At 42.3% G+C, this 24,485-nt stretch overlaps 1 long non-coding RNA gene across 1 annotated transcript in view; it reads left to right on the top strand.

Annotated features, from left to right (window-relative positions):
- LOC117085324 overlaps window positions 1-24,485 on the top strand; it is a 100,100-nt gene that overhangs the window by 346 nt on the left and 75,269 nt on the right. The gene's annotated exons all lie outside the window — the stretch shown is intronic.

Here is a 24,485-nt window from a genome sequence, read left to right as displayed (position 1 = left end):
TTTAATTTTTCTCATTCTCAAGTAGTCTGGGTTTGGTTAGCTCTATTGGTAACTTACAGGGCCAGTAAGACAAAAGTCTTGATTTCCGCTCCTGTGGGTCACTAGGTTTCCTCTGTATCGGGAGTATAGAATGCACACTTGACTCTGGCTTGCAAACACCTGCTGTGAGTTATTCAAGGACATCAGCCAGAAAAGTTGGATATAACAGATACAATCAGATATGCAGTGTGGCAAATGAAGTCAACGTGATGCCCTCCCACAGCAAATGGGTCAATAGTGCTATCTTCGCAAATGATGATTCAAAACGCCTACCACCTGGCATGCCCTTCATCCTATCATCAGAATTGTACTTTGAGGATTCGTTCTGCTTCATATGTCCACCTTCTGATTCTGTTCAACCACTCATTCTGTAATCACCCTCATTTTGTACTTCTTTAATGTACATTTTGTCATCAAAGACAGAAGGAAAACTTGTTCTTAACATCTTTCTTGGTTTCTCTACTTGAATTGGAATTGAAGTAGCAACCATAGTTGTAGCTATCTGCAATGCTATTCCAGTTCAGCATGTCAAAGACTGAGATTCAGTAACTCTTTTTTTTTTTAGACAGAGCTTTGCTCTGTCACCCAGGCTGGAGTGCAATGGTGTGATCTCGGCTCACTGCAACCTCCGCCTCCCAGGTTCAAGCGATTCTCTTGCCTCAGCCTCCCAAGTAGCTGGGATTACAGGCATGCACCATCATGCCTAGCTAAATTTTGTATTTTTTAGTAGAGACAGGTTTTCTCCATGTTGGTCAGGCTGGTCTCGAACTCCCGACCTCAGGTGATCTACCCACCTCAGCCTCCCAAAGTGCTAGGATTACAGGCGTGAGCCACTGCACCCTGCCAAAATTGAGTAATTCTTTAGTTTATATGCTACACCCCTCCCCTCATCCTAAAAAGGGTCTCATTCCGTCACCCAGGCTGGAGTGCAATGGTGCCATCTTGGCTCACTGCAACCTCAACCTCCTGGGCTCAAGCAATCCTCCCACCTCAGCCTACCAAGTAGCTGCAACTACAGGCATGCAACACCAAGCCCAGCTAACTTTTTCCATTTTTGGTGGTGACAGGGTTCTACCACATTTCCCAGGCTGGTCTCAAACTCCTGAGTTCAAATGATCTGCCTGCCTTGGCCTTCCAAAGTCCTGAGATTACAGGTGTGAGCCACTGTGCTTGGTCTACTGTCTGGTTCTAAATTTAGGTTACTTTATCGATAAGAGAATTATTTATATCCCCCATACAGGACCTATCTTTCCAATCTATCTTGCCTGATTTTTCTCCTGGTCTGAGCATAATTCCTCTGTCTTATTCTCGTAAAGTACCCCACTTTCTCCCATTCTGTGTTGGCTTAGAGGGACTGTCAATCAGTGCTTCACTCCTGGCCAAGGGTTGGGCCTGAGATCTTGCTGAAGCAATCAGAATTCCTTATCTCTCTGGGCCTATCTGTCCACGAGATGTGTTATGTGGACAGTGGGGTTGAGTGGGGCTTCTCCTCCTTCTACATTGTGAACTGTGTGCTTGGGGGAGTCAAAGACATGCTCCCTGCCTTGTAGACTAGGCCTAAGTGAGAATAAGGCCAACTCAGAGGCAAGAGAAGCAAAAGAGAGAAACCTAAAATGTTGGACCCGGTTGCACTTGCAGGTAGCACTGTGCTGCTCATCCCTGTGACATGAGACAATACACTGACTTTCAGCTTAATTCAGTCTGGATTAGGATTTTGGGGGCTTTTTTTGCTTGTTTGTTTGTTGGTTGGTTTTTTGAGACAGGGTTACCCAAGCTAGAGTGCAATTTTGTGATCATGGCTCACTGCAGCTTCTACCTCCCAGGCTCAAGTGATTCTCCCATCTCAGCCTCCGAAGCAGTTGAAACCACAGGCACATGCCACCACATCTAGCTAATTTTTAAATTTTTTGTAGAGACACGATCTCGCTATGTTGCCCAGGCTTCTCTCAAACTCCTGGGGTCAAGCAATCCTCTCACCTTGGCTTCGCGAAGTGCTGGAATTACAGGTGTGAGCCACTGCGACTGGCCTTGGATTGGGTTTTGGTCACATATAACTGCAGGCATCTTGACTGCTAAGATAAATATTATGGAGAGAGCTTTAATAAATGGCTGCTGCCTGTAGTTATTGGGACAGTGACGCTATGAAAACAGAAGGATGTGAAAGCACAGCATCCCGAACTGTATCACGAAGGGACAGATGTTCCACCCACTTCATTTGGCCTTTGGGGCAGTGTGTTTCAGGCTGTAGGTCACAACACATCAGATGGGTCATGAAATCAATTTAATGGGACATAAATGGCATTTTTTCAAACCTAGAAGACTAGAAAATAGAAAGCACATCACAAACAAATTAAAGGTAGATTTGATTTCATGATGTTTTATTTCAGGCATATGTGTATGAACATTTGTTCTTGGTAGTGATATAAAATATGTTTTTTACTGAGGGACATGATCAAAACATTTGAAAGTCACTGCTTAGAACAAAACTGCATTACAAATTTGAATAGAGTAGAAGCATCAAAAAATCTAGCATATTACTATTGGTAGGTTCTTTAGAAAAAAAATTTTTTCTACTACTGATATTTTGTCGCTTCTTGCTAGGCATTCAAGTATACGAGAGATGGTTGGGACACATGCTTGGATTTAAAATAGTTAATTAAAAGTCTATCAGGCTGGGCACAGTGGCTCATGCCTGTAATCCCAGCACTTTGGGAGGCCAAGGAGGGTATATCACAATGTCAAGCGATTGAGACCATCCTGGCCAACATGGTGACACCCTGTCTCTACTAAAAATACAAAAATCAGCTGGGCGAGGTGGTGCACACCTGTAGTCCCAGCTACTCGGGAGACGGAGGCAGGAGAATCGCTTGAACTCTGGAGGCAGAGAGTGCAGTGAGCTGAGATTGCACCGCTGCACTCCAGCCTGGCGATAGAGCGAGACTCCATCAAAAAAAAAAAAAAAAAAAAGGTTTATCAGACTCTTCCAGTTTAAGAGTGCTTCTCTGGATTATTTATTCAGTTAGTTTGAAGCTCATCTCTTTATGAGGACTGTTTTGCTCCCTGGTCTTCACTCCTGAGTGTAAGAGGTAGGGGAGAGAAGTAGCTTACCTCACCCTGAGAAGGCAAGGGAGTCTGACTGCCCTCGCTGTTCTCTGGATCTCACTGTTGCCGGTGTAGGAGCGCTAGTCTGACCCGGTTTCTGAGAGGAATCCATTGAAGAAGTCTGTAGCTGGCAAGCATTTGGTTTATTTCTAGGTCTGGAAAGGGCCCATGGCCCTCCCTTCCCAGCCTGCCCCTACTCTGGCTTTCATGGGTGCTGTGGATATCGCTATCCTCCCTGCACCCCTGTCTAGCTTGTAATGAGCAGTTGACCCCTGGTCATTGACCACAGGGTAAATCACCTTCACCATGTGATGTGGTTTGGCTGTGTTCCCACCCAAATCCCATCTTGAATTGTAACTCCCACAATTCGCACGTGTTGTAGGGGGATCCCGGGGGGAGGTAATTGAATCATGGCGGGGGATCTTTCTCATGCTATTCTCATGATAGTGAATAAGTCTCAAGAGATCTGATGGTTTTATAAAGGGGAGTTCCCCTGCACAAGCTCTTTACTCTTGTCTGCTGCCAAGTGAGATATGCCTTTCACCTTCTACCATGATTGTGAGGCCTCCCCAGCCACATGGAACTGTGAGTCCATTAAACCTATTTTTCTTCCCATTCTCAGGCATGTCTTTATCAGCAGCATGAAAATGTACTAATACACCAGGGCAAAGCCACCAGCCAGCACATCAGCTATCTTCTATGCTTCCCCATACAGCTTCAGGAACCCTTCAAATCCCTCCACAACCCACATAAACCTAGACGGGTTCCAAAGTGCTAGCTCAATCTCTTTATCTGCTTGGCCACCTCTCACTGCCATTTTAACTGGTTTCCCCACTTCGCAGCAAGCAGGGCCACACATCATGGCTGACTCCCTCAAGAGCCCAAATAGAGAAAGAGGCAAACTCCACTCTGTTTGTGACCTTACCATGAAGTTTCTGCTACCCTCCCGTCTCACATGGACTTGGAAAGAAGTAACCAGAATACACTTGTCTCGCCAATTGCTTCTTAACTTTGTACCCCTTCTTTTACCACATACTCCACTGGGGCCAGCAGGGACAGGCTTTCCCTTTCTTCCCATGGATCAGGAACTTCCCTGACATCATTTACTGAGTTCTTACTGAGTTCTTATGACTCTTTTTTTTTTGGACATGGAGTCTCCATAGCTCAGGCTGGAGTGCAGTGGCACGATCTCAGCTCACTGCAACCTCTGCTTCCCTGGTTCAAGTGATTCTTCTGCCCCAGCCTCCCGAGTAGCTGGGCCTACAGATGCATGCCACCACACCTGGCTAATTTTGTACTTTTAATAGAGACAGGTTTTCACCATGTTGGCCAAGCTGGTCTCAAACTCCTGACCTCAAGTGATCTGCCCACCTCAACCTCCCAAAGTGCTGGGATTACAGGCATGCTACCTATGACTTTTAATAAACCAAAGCCAAACAGGCATAGCTCTTAATACATAAAGGAGAGCTTAAGGAATTGAGAAAATCTTCAACAGTCTCAAGACCATTGTCTCCCTATGAACTTAAAAAAGAAATTCCAAATTGGTAGCCGAAACGTGAGCATTGACCTTTTCTTCCTCTTTCTTTCCTGTTTTAACAAATTCTAAACATCTGGAGGCAAGTGGATGCCCTTGATTAAATAGGGGGAAGGTTATGAAAATTGTATTGTTAACATTTTTGACATAATTTAATAAACATTATCCTTTCACAAGAATAATTTATGTTAATAATTATCATCACATGTGATGGTCAGATTGAAATACACTTAGGTATTGTAAATACTTAGTGCCTGTATACATAAACACACACATGCACAAATATACTTGGTATTTCTACCATGAGATGTGAAGACAGTTGTTCACCATTATTTATAAGAGTGGATGAGCCTGTATAAGCATAGAAATAGCCCTACTTCTCAGTCCAAAAAGGGAATTTCTAAGCAGAAAACAAAGAAAATTTATTCTTCTAGACCAGTAGTCAGCAAACGTTTTCTGTAAAAAGCCGAAGAGCAAATATTTTAGGCCTTGCTAGCCATATGGTCTCTGTCACAATCACTCAGCTCTGAGGTTATGGTATGAAAGCAGCCATGGATGATACATAAGTGAATAGACATGGCTGTGTTCCAATAAAACTTTATTTATGGATACTGAAACTTGAATTTCATGTAATTTTCACTTGTCACAATTTTTTTTTTTTTTTTTTGAGACATAGTCTCGCTTTGTCACCCAGGCTAGAGTGCAGTGGCGCAAGCTCGACTCACTGCAAGCTCGGCTCACTGCAACCTCCGCCTCCCGGGCTCAAGCAGTTCTCCTGCCTTAGCCTCCCAGGTAGCTGGAACTACAGGTGCCCGCCACCATGCCCAGCTGACTTTTTGTATTTTTAGTAGATACAGAGTTTCACCACATTGGCCAGGCTGGTCTCGAATTCCTGACCTCAAGTGATCCACTCGCCTCAGCCTCCCAAATTGCTGGGATTACAGGCATGAGCCACCACACCCAGCCACAAAACATTACTCTTATTTTAAGCTTTTTTCAACCACTTAAAAACGTAAAAATCATTCATAACTTGTGGGCAATGTGAAACAGGTAGCAGGCTGGGTTTGGCCCAGAAGCCAGAGTTTTCAGACTCCTGTCCTAGATCCCGTTTAAAAATTTAGGTATTTTCATTTATCTGTCCTTCTTGCTCATTTATGATGCAAGTTAATGTAGCAATGGCAGCAACCAAGGCCAGTTCTAACATACTAACTCCGCCACCACACTCAGCTTGCTAGCACTTAGAGGAGAAATGGCATCATACATCTGAGTTAAACAATGAATATGTGATCTGGGCATTTTGAGTGAGATCCTTCCAGATTTGCAACTTCCAGATTTGCAAATTCAACTGACCCAAAGAAATTGGTGAAGACAAGGACCATGGTTCTTTATGCGCCCTCCCCAGTCCCCTGAGTTCTTTTTCTGGTTGAACACTGTATGAACACAGAGACCAGATTACAGACTCTGAATAAGAGTCTGAATAAGAGGAGAAGTTGGTGTGTGATGGACCTGCTCTAGCCACCATCTTTGCGGACCTGGGTAGTATTGCTGCCAAAACAATACCGTGCAACAAGTCACTGGAATTAATGTCTTGTGCTTTTGGCAAATCCATAAGAAGAAAAGTGAACCCATGAGTGACATGGAGGGAATAATTCAATTACCAAGATCAAGGTCTGATTCCTTAGCATCCAGGCCAAAAAAGGATACATCATGAGTCATCCAGAAAAATTTGCATTATAATCCATATATGATCTGTCTAAGAATTTAAAAAAAAAAAATAGGTTGGGTGCAGTGGCTTATGCCTGTAATCCCAGCATTTTGGGAGGTTGAGGCAAGAGAATTGCTTGAGCCCAGGAGTTCAAGACCAGCCTAGGCCATATAGCAGGACCCTGTCTCTACAAAAATAAAAATTAAAAAAAAACCAACTGGGTGTGGTGATGTGTGCCTGTAGTCCCAGCTACTTGGGAGGCTGAGGGAGTAAGGTTGAAGCTGCAGTGAGCTATGATTCCGTCATTGCACTCCAGCCTAGGTGATAGAGCCAGACCCTGTCTCAAAAAAGAAAAAGAAAGAAGGGAAGGAAAGGGGAGGGGAGGGGAGGGGAGGGGAGGGGAGGAGAGGGGAGGGGAAAGGGAAGAGGGAAGAGGGAAGAGGGAAGGGAAGAGGTAAGGGAGTGGAAGAGAAAGGAAGGGAAGAGGGAAGGGAAGGGAAGAGGCAAGGGAAGGGAAGAGGGAAGGGAAGGGAAGGGGGAAGGGAAGGGAAGGGGGAAGGGAAGGGAAGGGGGAAGGGAAGGGAAGGGGGAAGGAAAGAGAAAGAAAGAAGGGAAAGGAAGGGAAGGGGGGTAGGAGAGAGGAGGGAAGGAAAGGGAAGGGGGAAGGAAAGAGAAAGAAAGAAGGGAAAAGAAGGGAAGGGAGGGGAGGAGAGGGAAGGGAAAGGAAAGGAAGGGAAGGGAAGGGAAGGCAAAAGAGAGAAAAGAAAAGAGGCCGGGCACCGTGGTTCACACCTGTAATCCCAGCACTTTGGGAGGCCGAGGCGGGCAGATCACAAGGTCAGGAGTTCGAGACCAACCTGGCCAATGTGGTGAAACCCCCGTCTCTACTGAGGATGCAAAAAATTAGCCGGACATGGTGATGCGTGCCTGTAATTCCAGTCACTCGGGAACCTGAGGCAGGAGAATCGCTTGAACCTGGGAGGCAGAGATTGCATTGAACTGAGATCGTGCCATTGCACTCCAGCCTGGCGGCAAGGTGAGACTCCATCTCAAAAAAAGAAAAGAAAAGAAATAAATGTATGATACAGTTAGAAAATATTCCAATCCAAATAAAGTATATAAAATAGTTTGCTATTTTATATCAGCTATCTGGAGCCTTCAGTCATCCACAACTCATTCCCACCAGGTCTTGGGTAGCCCTGGTTTACTGTAAAATTGCCTTCCGTAGGATTTGTCACAGTCGCTCAGGATGTTGAACTTGCAAGAGTCATTTATGGCAGTCTACATGAGGTTAGATACAACTAATTTTTATATAACACTAATTTTATTACCCAAAGAAAATTCTAACTAAATAAACCAATGTGTGTAACATAATTTCTCAGCAGAATTACACTGGGCATCAGCCTCCTAACCATCATTCATTTTCACATTACATAATTTAACTGAATGAAAATATTTTAACATTTTGATGGTATGGCTAGACCTCAGAGGTTTCATTATAAGAAATAAAAATAACTTATTCATACAAGAAACACTGTTTTTAGAAGAACTTCATATAAAATGGCGATAATTAGTGAACATTGGTGTTTTTGATTCATTAACAGTAACCTTGTGATCGCTTTTTAAATTTGCATGCAGCCAAGTTGTTTCTACGGTTTAAAAAAAATTATTTCCCTCCAAATAGAGGTCACAAAATTGCAGTTAATTTTGTATTACACTCTTTGGCGTGGAAGTTTTCTAAATCTTTTTTGTTTCTTTTAATTATTTGAGACAGAGTTTCCCTCTGTCACCTAGGCTGGAATGCAGTGGCACAATCTCTGCTTGCTGCAAACTCTGCCTCCCGGATTCAAGTGATTATCCTGCCTCAGCCTCCTGAGTAGCTGGGGTTACAGGCGCCCACCACCTCATCCAGTTAATTTTTTTCTTTTTTTTTTAATAGGAGTTTTCACCATTTGGCTAGGCTGGTCTTGAACTGCAGACCTCAAGTGATCCCCCCTCCTCAGCCTCCCAAAGTGCTGGGATTACAGGTGTGAGCCACCCCTCCAGCCCTCTAAATCATTTTTAAGTTCCTGCTTTGTGTTAGATACTGTAGTAGGTGTTTGCTATGTGTTACGTTGTTTAATTGTTACCATCAACCCTATGAGAAGACTTAGAATATAAGTAACTAGCCCAAGGCCATAAAGCCAAATCTACTGATTCTGTGCTCTTGTTCTCATGACTCCAGGGTCCAAATCCATCCCCTGAGTTGTCTGTTCACTATGAGACCACTGCACAATGACAACAGTGGGAAATATCTAAGAAATTGGTTGTTTTATTTATGTGATACAAAAATTCAAGTTGATAGATTTTGTTTTTACTCAATTGACCAAACATGCTTATTAAATCTAATTAAGTTTTAAGTTTAATATATTGATTACCTTCTACTTTGAAGAGCCCAGGAGCCCACAGTTTTTAACTTACTTGACAGATTTGCAGTAAGCAAAAGAATTAGGCATCTCAAACAGCCCCTTCACACTGAACATTACATACACCTTACCCTGGCTGACAGTCTAAAATGTGTAAGTGTTGGAGAAAGTGTTATTCCACAGTTTCATTTTTTTTAATTAAAAAGCTCAGACTTCCAGAATCACAATTTAATTAAGCTTTCATCCTTGGATAGTTCTTCCTGCAATTAGAATTTTTTTCAGTAATAGATTGGTTATAGAGTTTATTAAAATTGGCTTTGGGAATTTCTTCTTTCATTCCCTCTTGTGTAATATTCAGCTTTCACAAATGTTGTGAGTTGAAAAAGAATTGGCCTTCAAAGCAGAGTCATTACTTAGGAGGAAGAATAGACAGATTTTTAAACAAAGGGATCTGATAACTTACAGATAATGAGAAGTCATTTTTCCCTGAAAGAGGGCAGAGAACATTCTGGAAAGGCCATGAGGTTAGTAATGCTGGGTCAATGGGGTGTAAGAGACACATGATGTTACCAAAATGGCAGGGTTTCTGTCTAGGCCCTGTCACTCACCACACAAAGCCAATCCCTGAGACAATGAGTATTGCCAAGGAAGAAGGCTTTAATTGGGTGCTGCAGCTAAGGAGATGGGAGATCAGTCTCAAATCCATCTCTTTCTCCAGCTAAATTCAGGAGCTTATATAGCAGGGAAGAAATGTAATCATGTGTGAGAAAACAGGAATTAGGGAGGACTAAGGAAGAGGAGCTGGTCAACAAGAAGCAGGTGGTTGGATAAACAATCATGAAGGGTGAGGGGTCTGGCATCTCGTTGTCCAGATGCAGTGATCTGGTGAGTTTCAGTTCCTTGTTATGATCTGGGACACCTGATGATTGGTTTCCTGAGAAAGGAATTCAGATAAAGCAAATGTAACTTTCTTAGGTTTTAATACTGGGTGAGTCAATTTCTATGTTTATTGAAAGAAACCATAAACATCAGTTTTACTGGATGACTGAAAACAGTTTTACGGGACAATTAGGCCAGTTTTAATAGAAGGCTAGAGAGAGATGATAACCTGGGGACCATGCTAAGAAATTTTATCTTTATTTAGAATGCGATGGGAAGCCACGGAATGATGTTTATCAGGGAAATAGCATGATGAGGTTTATTTTTTAAAAGGTCAGTCTAGTCCCTAAGTCTAGTGACATTGTAGAGAGTACATTAGAAGGCACAGAGTCAAAAAAGCAGAGCCTAGGTGGAAGATTCTGAGTGATCCATGAGAAATTGCTTAGGCCAGACCTGGAAAAGCTGAGGTAGATATGTTTGCAAGTATTTCTAGAATAACATCCCGATTGAGTGGCATTTCCTGAAAAAGAAAGGGCAAGTCCATGTCCTATATAGTGTATCGAATACGTCACTATGTCCTCCACTACAAACAAGCAGATCAGACATGAAAACAAAATGCTTCATGCATTACTGGGATCTCAGGATGAAGGACTATTCTCAAAAGCAAGAAAAGAAAACTTTGACAATAACCACATGCAAACTTCACCCTGATTACTGTCTTGGTGAATTCAAGTCTTGGGCTAGCTGCAGGGTATTGAAGCTGAACGTGAAACTCTCACAACAGGCCAGGGAAACTGGAAGGATTCGAATTCGTCACAGGGACTTCAGATACCCTAGTAACTAGAAGAAGCAAATGCATGTCTTGTCAGAAATAATGTCTTCAAACAAATAAGAACTCACAATCAAAGACAAGCAAACACATTGCGGGGGAAATACCATAAGTGAGAGACATCAGACATGTAAAATATAGATTTAAAATTCCAAAGACTTCAGAAGTTGGACTTACCTGATACAGGGTGGTATTAAAACATTGTGTATGATAACTTTAAAAAAAGAAAGATAGAATTAAAAAATGGGCACGTGGCCGGGCGCAGTGGCTCATGCCTGTAATCCCAGCACTTTGGGAGGCCAAGACGGGCAAATCACCTGAGATTAGGAGTTCGAGACCAGCCTGACCAACATGTAGAAACCCCGTCTGTACTAAAAATACAAAATTAGCCGGGCATGGTGGTGCACGCCTGTAATCCCAGCTTGTAGGGAGGCTGAGGCATGAGAATTACTTGAACCCAGGAGGCGGAGGTTGCAGTGAGCCAAGATTGTGCCACTGCATTCCAGACTGGGCAACAAGAGTGAAACTCCATCTCAAAGAAAAAAATAAATAAATGAGCATGGGATGATGAGAAAAGTGTGTTAAAATTAAGTGAAATTAAATAACCAAATAACTTTTTTAAAGTGGAAATTATAATTGTCAAAATATAAAACATAATACATGTATTCAGTAGTAGAGTAGACACAGGTGAGGAGAAAATAATAAACCAGAAGATGGATTTTTCTTTTTTTCTTTTTTTGATGCAATCTCGCTCTGTAGCCTAGGCTGGAGTGCAGTGGTGTGAACGTGGGCTCATTGCAGCCTCAACCTACTGGGCTCAAGTGATCCTCCCTCCTCAGCCTCCCTAGTAGCTGGGACTACAAGCATGCACCACCACACCTGACTAATGTTTGTATTTTTTGTATAGATGGGGTTTTGCCATGTTGCCCAGGCTGGTCTCAAACTGCTGGGCTCAAGCAATCTGCCCACTTCAGCCTCCCAAAGTGCTAAGATTACAGATGTGAGCCACCGTGCCTGGCCAGGAAGATGGATTTTAAAACATTTTTTAGAATATAGTACAGAGAAATAAAGAGATGATAATACGAACAAAAGTTTAAGAGACATTAAAGATAGAATGAGAGATGTTACATATACCTATTTTGAGTTCCAGAAAGAAAAACTAGAAATAATGAAAGAGAGGCAATAAAGATATAAAGGGTAAGAATTTTCCAGAAAGATAACAGAAGATATAAGTTCACATGTACAAAAAACTAAAACACATGCTAAGCAAAATAAATAAACAATAATCGGCCGTGCACGGTGGCTCATGCCTGTAATCCCAGCACTTTGGGAGGACAAGGTGGGTGGATCACTTGAGGTCAGGAGTTCAAGACCAGCCTGACCAACATGGTGAAATACCATCTCTACTAAAAATACAAAAATTAGCTGGGCATGGTGATGGGCACCTGTAATCCAAGCTACTCAGGAGGCTGAGGCAGGAGAATATAACTTAAACCCAGGAGGCGGAAGTTGCAGTGAGCCGAGATTACGCCACTGCACTCCAGTCTGGGTAACAGAGCGAGACTCCATCTCAAAAAAAAAAAAAAAAAAAATTCAATATTGACACATATAGTAATGGTGCTGCAGAACAAAAAAGAAAAAGAGGGCTTAAAAGCAAGCAGAGAGAAAAAACAGAAAACCTACAAAGAAAGGACAGTTAGACTTACAGTCAACGTCTCAACAGCAATAATAGAAGCCAAAAGACAGCAAAGTAAAATCTCAAAGATGTCTAGAGAAAATGACTGTCAATCTAAAGTTATATAGCCAGCAAAACTAAACTCCAAGGATAAGGAAGAATCAAGACATCCTAAGAAAAAGAAAATTGGGTGCTTGAAGTCAAAATGTCCTAAACTAATCTTATTGTTCAGGAGATGGGCTAAGACATGAATTTTGCCACTACTTCTTTATGCTTGTTAAATATGAGTAATAATATTTCAAATACACTATCTAAAACATAGAAATTGTGCCTATGCTTTCAATTCAGTAGGTGGGAAATAAATGAAATAGAAAACTGTAATAAAACAAAATTCAATCAATTTTTAAAAGAAAAGCAGAAAAAATAATAATAAAAACAAGTTCAAGGCCAGGCACAGTGGTTCAGGCCTGTAATCCCAGCATTTTGGGGAGGCTGAAGCAGGCAGATTGCTGGAGGCCAGGAGTTAAAGACCAGCCTCAGCAACATGGCAAAACCCCATCTCTACAAAAAATACAAAAATTAGCCAGGTACGATGTCACGCACCTGTGGTGCCAGCTACTCTGGGAGGCTGAGATGAGAGAATCAGTTGATCCCTGAAGATGGAGGTTGTAGTTAGCTAAGATCACACCACTGCACTATATATGTCAGTAATCACAATAAATGTAAATTGATTAAACAAAATGAAGATTTTCTGACCAGAAGAAAAACAGAAAGAAAATATATATAGGCTCCTTTATAAGAGACACACTTAAAACACAAGGACTCAGAAATATTGAATGTAAAAGGAAAAAAAAAAAAGTGAGACAAATGTTAATTTTTAAAAGCTGATAAGCTGATATAGTTATATTGATAGCAGAAAAGTAAACTCAGAGACAAAAGACATTATTCGGGATTGAAAGGATCACTACATTATAAGAAATTCACCCTAGATAAAGAATAATTTTAAACTTGTATGCACTCAATAATGAAACCTTCACATACAGAGAGAAAAATCAATAGAATCACAGAGAAATATTGCAAAATAGCAAGCATACTGAGATATTTCAATGCATCTATCTCAATTATTCATAAGTTAAGAACACAATAAATCTTTGTGAAGATTTGCAAAGTAAAAATTTGAAAAATACAGGATTGATCAGCTTGATTTATTAGCCAGTTATAGAACCCTGCCTTTAACAGCTAAAGAATACAGTCTTCAAGAGACCCATTGTACAACACGGCGACTATAGTTAATAACAATGTATTGTATATGTGAAAATTGCTAAGAAAATAGATTTTAAGTATTTTCACCACAAAAATAGTACATGAGGTAATGCATATGCTAATTAGCTTGATTTAGCCATTCTACAATGTCTACATATCTCAAAATACATTGTATACCATAAATATATACAATTTGTATTTGTCAATTAAAAAGTAAATTAATAATAACTTTTAGAAAGAATACACAATCTTCCCTAACACAAATGAAATATTTCAAATCTTGACCACATATTAATTCATAAAGCAAGTCCCCAAATATTATCTATTTCAAATATTGGGTATGATATAGATTATAGTCTCTACAAAAATGATTTCATAAATTTCCACGAATGTTACTGAGACAACTGGTTACCAATCGAGAAAAAAACACATTGGATTGTTCCTTTGCATCACACATATTAATCAAAGACATTGGCAAATAAAGCGTTAAGCAGCAGGGCTGCAATCCATTATCTCCAGTTGAGAAATGCAGAGCAGGGACCAGGAAAGACGGTCTATTCTCATAAACATGCTACTGACCAACATTTTGGCAAATGAAATGTAATTTGTGAATACAATGCTCCTTATCTATGGGGTGCTTTTAGCAGGATGTAGCTGGCTATCTAGAACTAATCATGTTAAACAAAATGTGAGATTTATAGATTGGTGGTACATCATTGGGTACATTTTATTTTACAAATAGCCTCCTTCTGTATGAGAGAGGTGAATCTCACACATTGCTTAGAGACCTCATATATTAATTATGGACACAGAGTGCATCTGGTGGGGCAGTTGAGGATCTGAAGAGTGACACTGATGGTTCCAGACCTCCCTTGCTGCATCTCAAAAACCTGTATCCTGTATTAGTAAAGCTTAATACTGGGTAAGACTCTGACTCGTGTGAGTCTGATTTGACGATCTGATTCTTTGTGTTGTTTCAGACACTATAAAAAAAAGTTAAAAAAAAGACAAGTCACAATCTGACTGTTTTTTTTGGTTTGTTTGTTTGTTTTTTTTTTGAGACGGAGTCTCGCAGTCGCCCAGGCTGGAGTGCAGTGGCCGGATCTCAGCTCACTGCAAGCTCCGCCTCCCGGGTTTACGCCATTCTCCTGCCTCAGCCTCCCGAGTAGCTGGGACTACAGGCATCCGCCAACTCGCCCGGCTAGTTTTTTCTATTTTTTAGTAGAGACGGGGTTTCGCCGTGTTAGCCAGGATGGTCTCGATCTCCTGACCTCGCGATCCACCCGTCTCGGCCTCCCAAAGTGCTGCCCAATCTGACTGTTTATTCACAATACAACTAACCAATGAAGGATTTATCTAATAAATATATAAAGATGGCCTAAAAGTGGGAAAATAGGCAAACTACATGAATAAGCACCTACCCAAAGAGGAATCACAATTGGCTGAAAACATACGAAAAGATACCTACTCCCATAAGTAATATAAACGTTCAAATTTTAAAATGTAATGACTTACTCTATCGCTTGTTGGCAAAGATATGGAGAAACTGTAACATTTATATACTGTGTTTAACAGAAAAAGTAATTTGCCACTATTTTATCCTTTAGTATACCTTATAACCCAGAAATTCCACTCCTAGATATAAACTCTAGAGAAACCCATGCACATTCCTTCTCCAGGAGACAAGAATATTACTAATGTACTACTATATCAGCTACAGAATGGGTGAATAATTTTAGGTACATTAACAGCATGTTTTAAACAGTAATACAAATACATGAACTACATGTAATGTGAGTAAATCTTAGAGTAATAATATTAAGTAAACAAATAGATTACATATTGTGTTTTATCATTTTTATGAAGTTCTAAAACAAACAAAATGTAATAATAAAATGTTAAGATACATCCCTATTTGGCAATGTGATCTTAAAGAAACTGTAACACTATTCAGGATAGTGGTAATTACTATGTGTAGTAAGAGAATAATGACTCTCCAAAGATGTCCATGTCCAAATCCCCAGAACTTGTGAATATGTTACCTTATATGGCAAACGGACATAGAAGATGTGATTAAGTTAAGGATCTTGAGATGGGAGGATTATCCTGGACTACATGGGTGAACCCATTGTATTCTAAGAAGGAGGCAGGGTGGTTAGAGTCAGAGAGCATAGATGGTCATGGAAGTGTTACTGAAATGCCGGGGGTTCGGTCTGGGTCCTGCTGCTGACCACACAAAAAGTCAATAACTGAGACAATGAATATTGCTGGGAAAAAGGCTTTAATCGGGTGCTGCAGCCAAGGAGATGGGAGATCAGTGTGAAATCTATTTCCTGATAGATCCAAATCCAAATCCATCACAAATAGAAGGGAGATGAGAGTCTGAAATCTATCACCCTCACTGACTAAAATTAGGGGTTTATATAGCAGGGAAGAAATGTAAGCATGTGTGGGAAAACAGGAATTAGGGAGAGGTAAGGAAGAGAAGTTTTCTACAGGCAGCAGGTGGTTGGTCAGGTAACCATCACAGGTGGGGGCTCTGGCGTTTCATTGTCCAGATGCAGTGATTTGGTGAATTTCAGCTCCCTGATATTATCTGGGAGGCCTGATGCTTGGTTTCCTGAGAAAGCAACTCAGGTAAGAAAAATGTAACTTTCTCAAGTTTTAAGACTGGGAGAGTCAATTTCTATGTTTATTCAAAAGAAATCATAAACATCAGTTCTATGGGAAAATTGGGCTTGTTTCAGAAGCAGAGGTCAGAGATAGAGAAAGAGGGATTTGAAAATATGATGCTGGCCACCTCGCCCGGCTAGTTTTTGTATTTTTTAATAGAGACGGGGTTTCACCGTATTCACCAGGATGGTCTCGAACTCCTGACCTCGTGATCCGCCCGTCTCGGCCTCCCAAAGTGCTGGGATTACAGGCTTGAGCCATTCTCCCCTACATATAAACTCCAGAGGCATCAGAAAGAATGCAGCCCTGCTGACCCACTTTACACTTCTGCTTTCCAGTACTGTAAGATAATAATAATTTTCTGCTGTTTTAAGCCATTAAATTTGTGGGAATTTGTTACAGAGGCAATAGGAAACTAATATGCTATGAGAAGTCAAAAGGTTGAGGGAGTGAATCTCTACACAGAAGCAACCATATTGGTTAATGTGTTCATTCCTAAGTTGAGGGGAGTCTTCATGAGTATCTGTTTTATAATTATGCATCTTAACTTACCTAAGTTATGTTCTTTTTTAAAGTACAAAAATGATACTAGAAATCTGTCAAATATAGTGTGTACACAAGAAAGGTCAATTCAAAAAAGCAGTAGGTGTGGGAAGTGAATGATGAGGTGTTTTTCCTTCACATATACTGCATTTGAGACACTAATGAAACATTTAGGAAGAGAGGTTCAGGTGCCAGAGGGAGGAGGTGGTAACTCAGGAAAGAAGTCTAGAATCTTCATCCTCCAGGTAGTAACTGAGTCAATGGGTGAATCAGAATAGACTGGTGACCAATCCCTGGGGTGGGCCCACAGTAAAAGATGGGAAAAACCCACAAAGGCAATTAAGGAGTATAATCAAGTAGAAGAGATCATGGAGAGAATATCTAAGGCATCATGTAAACATTTAGTCATTTATGGGCATACATTTGAAAGTTCAGAGAGGTGTTATTCTCAAGAAATTCACTGACAAGGTGAAACTACTGGCAAGGTATGTGCTATATCAGACATACTGAGAGGTGAAGCAGGCTGGGCTTCTGGGTCAGGTGGGGACTTGGAGAACTTTTCTGTCTAGCTAAAGGATTATAAACACACCACTAAGTGCTCTGTGTCTAGCTAAAGGTTTGTAAACGCACCAATCAGCACTCTGTAAAAATGGACCAATCAGCACTCTGTAAAATGGGCCAATCAGCACTCTGTAAAATGGACTAATCAACAGGACGTGGATGGGGCCAAATAAGGGGATAAAAGCTGTCCACCAGGGACTGCAGCAGTAATGCACCTGGGTCCCTTTCAACGCTGTGGAAGCTTTGGTCTTTCACTTTTCACAGTAAATCTTGCTGCTGCTCACTCTTTGGGTCCGCACCAGCTTTACGAGCTTGTAACACTCCCAGCGAGGGTCTGCGGCTTCATTCCTGAAGTCAGCCAGACAATGAATCCACCAGGAGGAACAAACAATTCCAGACGCGTCACCTTTAAGAGCTGTAACACTCACTGCGAAGGTCTGCGGCTTCACTCCTGAAGTCAGCAAGACCACGAACCCACTAGAAGGAAGAAACTTCAGAGAGATCTGAACATCTGAAGGAATGAACTCTAGACACACCATCTTTAAGAACTAAAAACACGGCGAAGGTTGGTGGCTTCATTCTTGAAGTCAGTGAGACCAAGAACCCACTAGAAGGAACCAATTCTGGACACAATACCAGTACCTAAGTAGACCTTACTAACACTTCAGGGGGGCCCACATTAGCCCTGCTTGACTCTTCCTGCAATGCCAGTCACCAGGCTCACAGAGGAAGAGAGCAAAGAGGGGCCGGGAACTCTGGGTACCTCCTGTCTTGCTCCACTGTGGCAGAGCCCAGCCAATTCGAAAGCACCTACTTTCTTAGCTTTGGCCAGTTGCATTTATCTGCAGGTTGTATATGCATCTGAGATAGAGACTTCATGATGAGGATGGATGGATGGATGGATAGATAGGGCCGGGAGTGCTGGCTCACGCCTGTAATCCCAACACTTTGGGAGACTGAGGTGGGTGGATCACAAGGCCCGGAGTTTGAAACCAGCCTGGCAAGCATGGTGAAACCCTGTCTCTACTAAAAATACAAAAAATTAGCCGGGCATGGTGGTGCATGCCCGTAGTCCCAGCTTCTCAGGAGGCTGAGGCGGGATAATTGCTGGAACCCAACAGGTGGATGTTGCAGTGAGCTGAGATCACTCCATTGCACTCCAGACTGGGCAATAGAGTGAGACTCTATCTCAAAAAAAAAAAATTGATTGATTTATAAAGTGGCAGCAGGCACTCTTCTCAAATGGTTAAGTAAATGATTAATACTGTAAGGTTGCTCATGACGCTGCTATTGCCCTGTCTATCCTGTGTGTCACTCTCCATGCTACAGGAGCTGCCAAGCTGTGGCCTTTTCACCACACTGTTGTCTTAAAACACATCCATCCACTTCTCAGAACTGCAGGTTAAATAATGGGCATAGAAAATTATGAAAGTCATAATTACCTCTACAGAAAAAGTAATGAGGGTCACGGTGGGAGCTCTGTTTACAAGTGACCCTCCAGGGAAAGTTTTACACACGGTATGTGAAAACCATATGGGTTTGTCTAGCACACTGAGTGTTTGGATTGGTCCTCGTCACCTCCAGTCTACACTGGAACTGCAGAGTGCAACATTTGCTCTCTAAAGCATCATGCCCGTGCTCTGATGTATGCAAAACACCCTTGTTTTTACTGCCATTGAAAGATTTTAATCTCTCAGGGAGAATGGATTGTGCAACTCGACTTCTTAGTATTCACAAATATTTTAACAGTAATAACCTGTGGGTATTTTCTTTCTCTGATCTACAAATCAATCTTTCTTTTCAAGCTTTGACCTAAAGAAAGGGCCTAACTTAGATAATTTAGCTATTTATAAGAAAAATAAACACATATGAACATGCTTTAATAATTTAGCTATAAAATTTAAAGTAGTAAAATATATTTTTGAGGATTCCATTTCTCAAGTTAGGTGGATCCTCAAGTGATGCACCCAACTTGGCCTCCCAAAGTGCTGGGATTATAGGTGTGAGCCATTGCGTCTGGCCTAATTTTAATAATATATTTATTAACCAAGTATATCAAAAGTACTATCTTTTCAATGTATTAATCAATATTAAAAACTATTAGAGATATGTTACTGTTTGTTTGTTTTTTGAGACAGAGTCTCACCCTGTCGCCCTAACCAGCACTTGGAATTGGAATTGAACGTCATATTAACGTTGTTTCTATATAAGCTGTTATGGGAAACAGCATGGTGCCATCTGTTGGTGAATTCTTGGGTACTGCTAGGCTATTTGGTATTTCAGATGCAGAGATTATCTTCATTCATTCATTCAATTACATTAAGCACTTTTTATGTACCATGAGCTACACTAAGTACTGGTAAGAATAATAAGATATGATGATCAACCAAAATGTAATACAAGAAGTCTGGCATTTATGTTCAATTCCAAAGTTCAGGAATTTCACACACTTGCCCCTGCAACACAGATCATGTCACAGTTCTATGTTTTAGGGAACTGCATACAATCCATTGTGTTAGTATTGTTAGTAACCCTAAAAACAGATTTTTGTAATCCTAGACATCTTTGTTCACAATGATTTTGTGGGCCAAACCAAATACGGGTACTCCTTTAAAATTCTTAGCATTTCCTATTTCTGATCAAATAAAATTAGAAGATGCCTGTGAGCTAATAGATATTTGCGAGATGATTTATTTAGGTCAAAATCTTAATAAAGAATAAAAAGTTAGTAGGTAGCTACTTTAAAATATATATTTCCCTTAGACAAACAATATTTCCCTTGAACCCCTATTCCTTGGCACCTCCATTATTCTGCTCCTCTGCAGGGCCAAATGTCTGTAACTGATGCTCTAATCCCTACCTACATTCCCTCTTTATAAAAGTCAACTCTGATGAGTTTTGCATGCCATTCCTATTCCCACCTTGCCCTCCCACATACATACACACTGAAACCAACAAGGACACCAACAACTTCCATGTTGATAAATCCAATGGTCAGTTTCCAGTCCACATTGTACATCACCTCACAGCAGTCTCTAAAATGCTTGCTCCCTCTTTTTTCACTTCGTTTCCAGAACACAACATCTTTCTGGGTGTTCTCCCTCTGAGGCCACTTCCTTTTTAGTCCTTTTTACACCAAGGTCCCTCTCTTCACAACTGCTACATCATGGAATGCCCCATAGGTTGAATCCTCAAAAGTTTTTTTTTACTATATTTAAAAGTTTCTTTTTTTTACCTCTGTCTAAAGTTAAGCCCTATCCGATAGAAATGTAATGTGAGCCACATATGTAATTTTTAGCTTTCTACTAGCCACATTTTTTTAAAAAAATAAAAAGAAACAGGTGAGATTAATTTATTTTATTATTAGTATTTGAGACAAGATTTTACTCCCATCGCTCAGACTGTAGTGCAATGACATGATCTTGACTGACTGCAACCTCTGTTTCCCAGGCTCAAGCAATCCTCCTGCCTCAGCTTCCCTAGTAGCTGGGACTACAGGTACGTGCCACCGTGCTGCAGGTAATTTTTGTATTTTCTGTAGAGACAGGGTTTCACCATATTGCCCAGGCTGGTTTCAAACTCCTGACCTCAAGTGATCCACCCAACTTGGCCTCCCAAAGTGATGGGATTATAGGTGTGAGCCATTGCGTCTGACCTAATTTTAATAATATATTTATTAACCAAGTATATCAAAAGTACTATCTTCTGAACATGATAATCAATATTAAAAACTATTAATGAGATATTTTACTGTTTGCTTTTTGAGAGAGTGTCACCCTGTCACCTAGGCTGGAGTGCAGTGGTGCTATCTCGGCTCACCATAACCTGCGCCTGCTGGGTTCAAGCAATTCTCCTGCCTCAGCCTCCCAAGTAGCTGGGATTACAGGCACACACCACCACGCCCGGTTAATTTTTTGTATCTTTACTAGAGACGGGGTTCACCATATTGGCCATGCTGGTCTCGAAATCTTGATGTAGTGATCCTCTCGCCTTGGCCTCCCAAAGTGCTGGGATTACAGGTGTGAGTTACCGTACCCAGTTGATGTTTTACTTTTTTTATGCTAAGTCTTTGTAAGCCAGGATCTATTTTACATTTCCAGTACATCTCAGATGGTACATTTTCATAAGAAATGTAGCTACTGGTAGCTATTGTGTTGGACAGTGCAGCTCCAAATGATTGTTTATTTCCATGGATTTAAATAACAAGTATATGTTGGTAAACCCCAATTAGACCTTCAGCATGGAACTCTCTGTTGACTCATTTATTCGATGAGACAGCTTACTTAGATATCTAACAAGGCACATTTGATATTTTCTTTCGTTGTGGCATTTTACTGCCTCTTGTGCCTACCCCTGAGGGGGAAAAAGCAGAAGTCTTCTCTGCTTTCTTTCTTTCCCACCCCACAACCAATCCGTCAACTCCACCTTCAAAATTACATTCCAAATCTGACCATTTTTCACCGCTTACATTGCTGCCTGGTCAAGCCTCCATCATCTTTCTGCAGCAGCTCCTAACCAGCCTCCCAGCCTGTCTTGCTCCCGTCTTAGGGTCTGTCTTCAACACGGCTCCATAATGGGTGTTGACAATGAAAATTCAACCATACCTCTTCCTGATTCAAAATCCTTGTCACTAAGAGCCCAGTGCAGTGGCTTACGTCCGTAATCCCAGTTACTCAGGAGGCTGAGGTGGGAGGATCGCTTGAACCCATGAGTTAGAGACCAGTGGGGCAACATAACGAGACATCTCACACCCCAGACGATCCCCAAGACTCCTCACCCTCTTCTCAAGGAAAAAAAAAAAAACCATCACTGTCTTCCTATCTTGCCTTGAATAACACATTCAGGCCCCCGCATGACCGGGCCCCTGCCTCATGTCCAGCATCACCTCTGATCACCCTACACCTTATCTGTTCCTTATTAGTTGCACTGGCTTTCTTCTTTTTTTTTTTTTTTTTTGAGATGGAGCCTCACTCTGTCCCAGACTGGAGTGCAGTGACACGATCTTGGCTCACTGCAACCTCTACCTCTCGGATTCAAGCAATTCTTCTGCCTCAGCCTCCCGAGTAACCAGGATTACAGGCACACGCCACAATGCCCAGCTAATTTTTGTATGTTTAGTAGAGATGGGGTTTCACCATGTTGGCCAGGATGGTCTCTATCTCTTGACCTCAAGATCCTCCTGCCTCAGGCTCCCAAAGTGCGGAATTATAGGCATGAGCCACCACGCTCAGGCCGCACTGCCTTTCTTGATTACACCAAGCTCACACCACCCCCACAGCTTCCCTCCTCTGTCCCCACCCCAGTCCACTCAGTCCTCTTGCCGCTACTTTTTCTTCCTAGTGTGTCCGGAATTGGTAGGTTCTTGGTCTCACTGACTTTAAGAACGAAGCTGTGTACCCTGGCGGTGAGTGTTACAGTTCTTAAAGATGGTGTTCCTGGAATTTGTTCCTTCAGACTTGCAGATGTGTCTGGAGCTTCTTCCTTCTGGTGGGTTCGTGGCTTCGCTGTCAGGAGTGAAGCTAGAGACTTTCCTGGTGAATGTTACAGCTCTTAAAGGCAGCATATCTGAAGTTGTTCCTTCTTCCCGGTGGGTTTGTGGTGTCGTTGGCTTCAGGAGTAAAGCTGCAGACCTTCCTTATGAGTGTTACAGCTCATAAAGCCAGCGGTGGACCGAAACAGCAAGCAGCAGCAAGATTTAGCCCAAAGGAGGAAAGAACAACGCTGACTAAGGGGGGCAGCCTGCTTTTATTCCCTTATCTGGCCCCTCCCACATCCTGCTGATTGGTCCATTTTACAGAGAGCTGATTGGTCCACTTTACAGAGAGCTGATTGGTCCGTTTTGACAGAGTGCTGATTGGTGCATTTACAATCCTTGAGTTAGACACAATCACAGAGTGCTAGTTAGCTAGATACAGAGTACCAATTGGTGTGTTTACAAACCTTGAGCTAGACATAGAGTACTGATTGGTGTATTTACAAAGCCTGAGCTAGACACAGAGTACTGATTGGTGCATTTACAATCCTTGAGGTAGACACAGAGTGCTAGACAAAAAAGTTCTCCAAGTCCCCACTAGGTTAGCTAGATAGGGTGCTGACTGGTGCACGTACAATCCTCTGACTAGATATAAGTTCTCCAAGTCCCCATCCAGTTCAGGAGCCCAGCTGACTTCACCCAGTGGATGGATCCTAGCTAGGCCTGCACTCCTCAGCACTTGGGCTGTCCATGGGACCGGGCACCCCAGAGCAGGGGGGCAGGGCCCCTTTGGGAGGCTCAGGCCGTGCGGGAGCCCACGGCAGGGGGAGGAGCTCAAACATGGCGGGTGCAGGTCCCGAATCGTGCCCCGCGGGGAGGCAGCTAAGGCCCTGTGAGAATTTGAGTGTGGCCCCGGTGGGCTGGCACTGCTGGGGAACCTGGGGCAATCTCTGCAGTTGCTGGTTCGGGTGCTAAGCCCCTCACTGCCCTGGGCTGCGCAGGCTGGCTGCTCCGTGTGCAGGCCCGCGGAATCCCCGCCCACTCCCACCTGAACTTGCACTGGCCCACGAGTCCTGCTCCCAGCCCCGGTTCTTGCCCACGCCTCTCCCTCCACACCTCCCCCCAAGCAGAGGGAGGCGGCTCCGGCCTCAGCCAGCCCAGAGAGGGGCTCCCACGGTGTCGTGGTGGGCTGAAGGGCTCCTCAAGCGCCGCCAGAGTGGATGCCGAGGCTGAGGAGGCACCAAAAAGGAGGGCTGCTAGCACAATGCCACTCCTTGTCACCTCTCACTAGCAGCCATCACTGCCTGAGAGTCTAGCCCATGTCTGTTTGATTTTGTCTGGCTTCCCCTTCAAGAAGTAAACTCCATGAGGGCAGAACTTGACAAGTTTCTTTAGTTCATCTGTTTACAGCATGGACTCTCTAAGTAATTATTGAACAAATGATTATTCATGAATAATATTTAAATAATATATATAATAATGATATGAATAACATTTTTAATAAGTATTTTAAATAATTTTGTCAGTGTTTAAATAATGCTTGGTCTGATCATTCCTCTGATTTGGACAATGTCACTCTTCATATCAGTTAACAGCTGATGAGAGAGGGAAGCAGGAAACACCCATTCCTTTCCCCCGATGCCAGAGGCAGCCAAGGGACACTGCCTGCCTCCAGCTTCTAGTCAGAGCTGAACAAAGTGCCAGGCAGCTGCACAATGCCTGGGGTGCCCATCTTTAAAGGGTGCTGACATATCAGCAAAGAAAAGTCAGAAATCATGTGCTAAATAACTCAGGTCTGCAAACA

This window comes from Trachypithecus francoisi, unplaced genomic scaffold (genome assembly GCF_009764315.1).
Source record: "Trachypithecus francoisi isolate TF-2019V2 unplaced genomic scaffold, Tfra_2.0 Lachesis_group1, whole genome shotgun sequence".
Classification (NCBI taxonomy): Eukaryota; Metazoa; Chordata; class Mammalia; order Primates; family Cercopithecidae; genus Trachypithecus; species Trachypithecus francoisi.
This window is presented reverse-complemented; position numbering and strand designations above follow the sequence as displayed.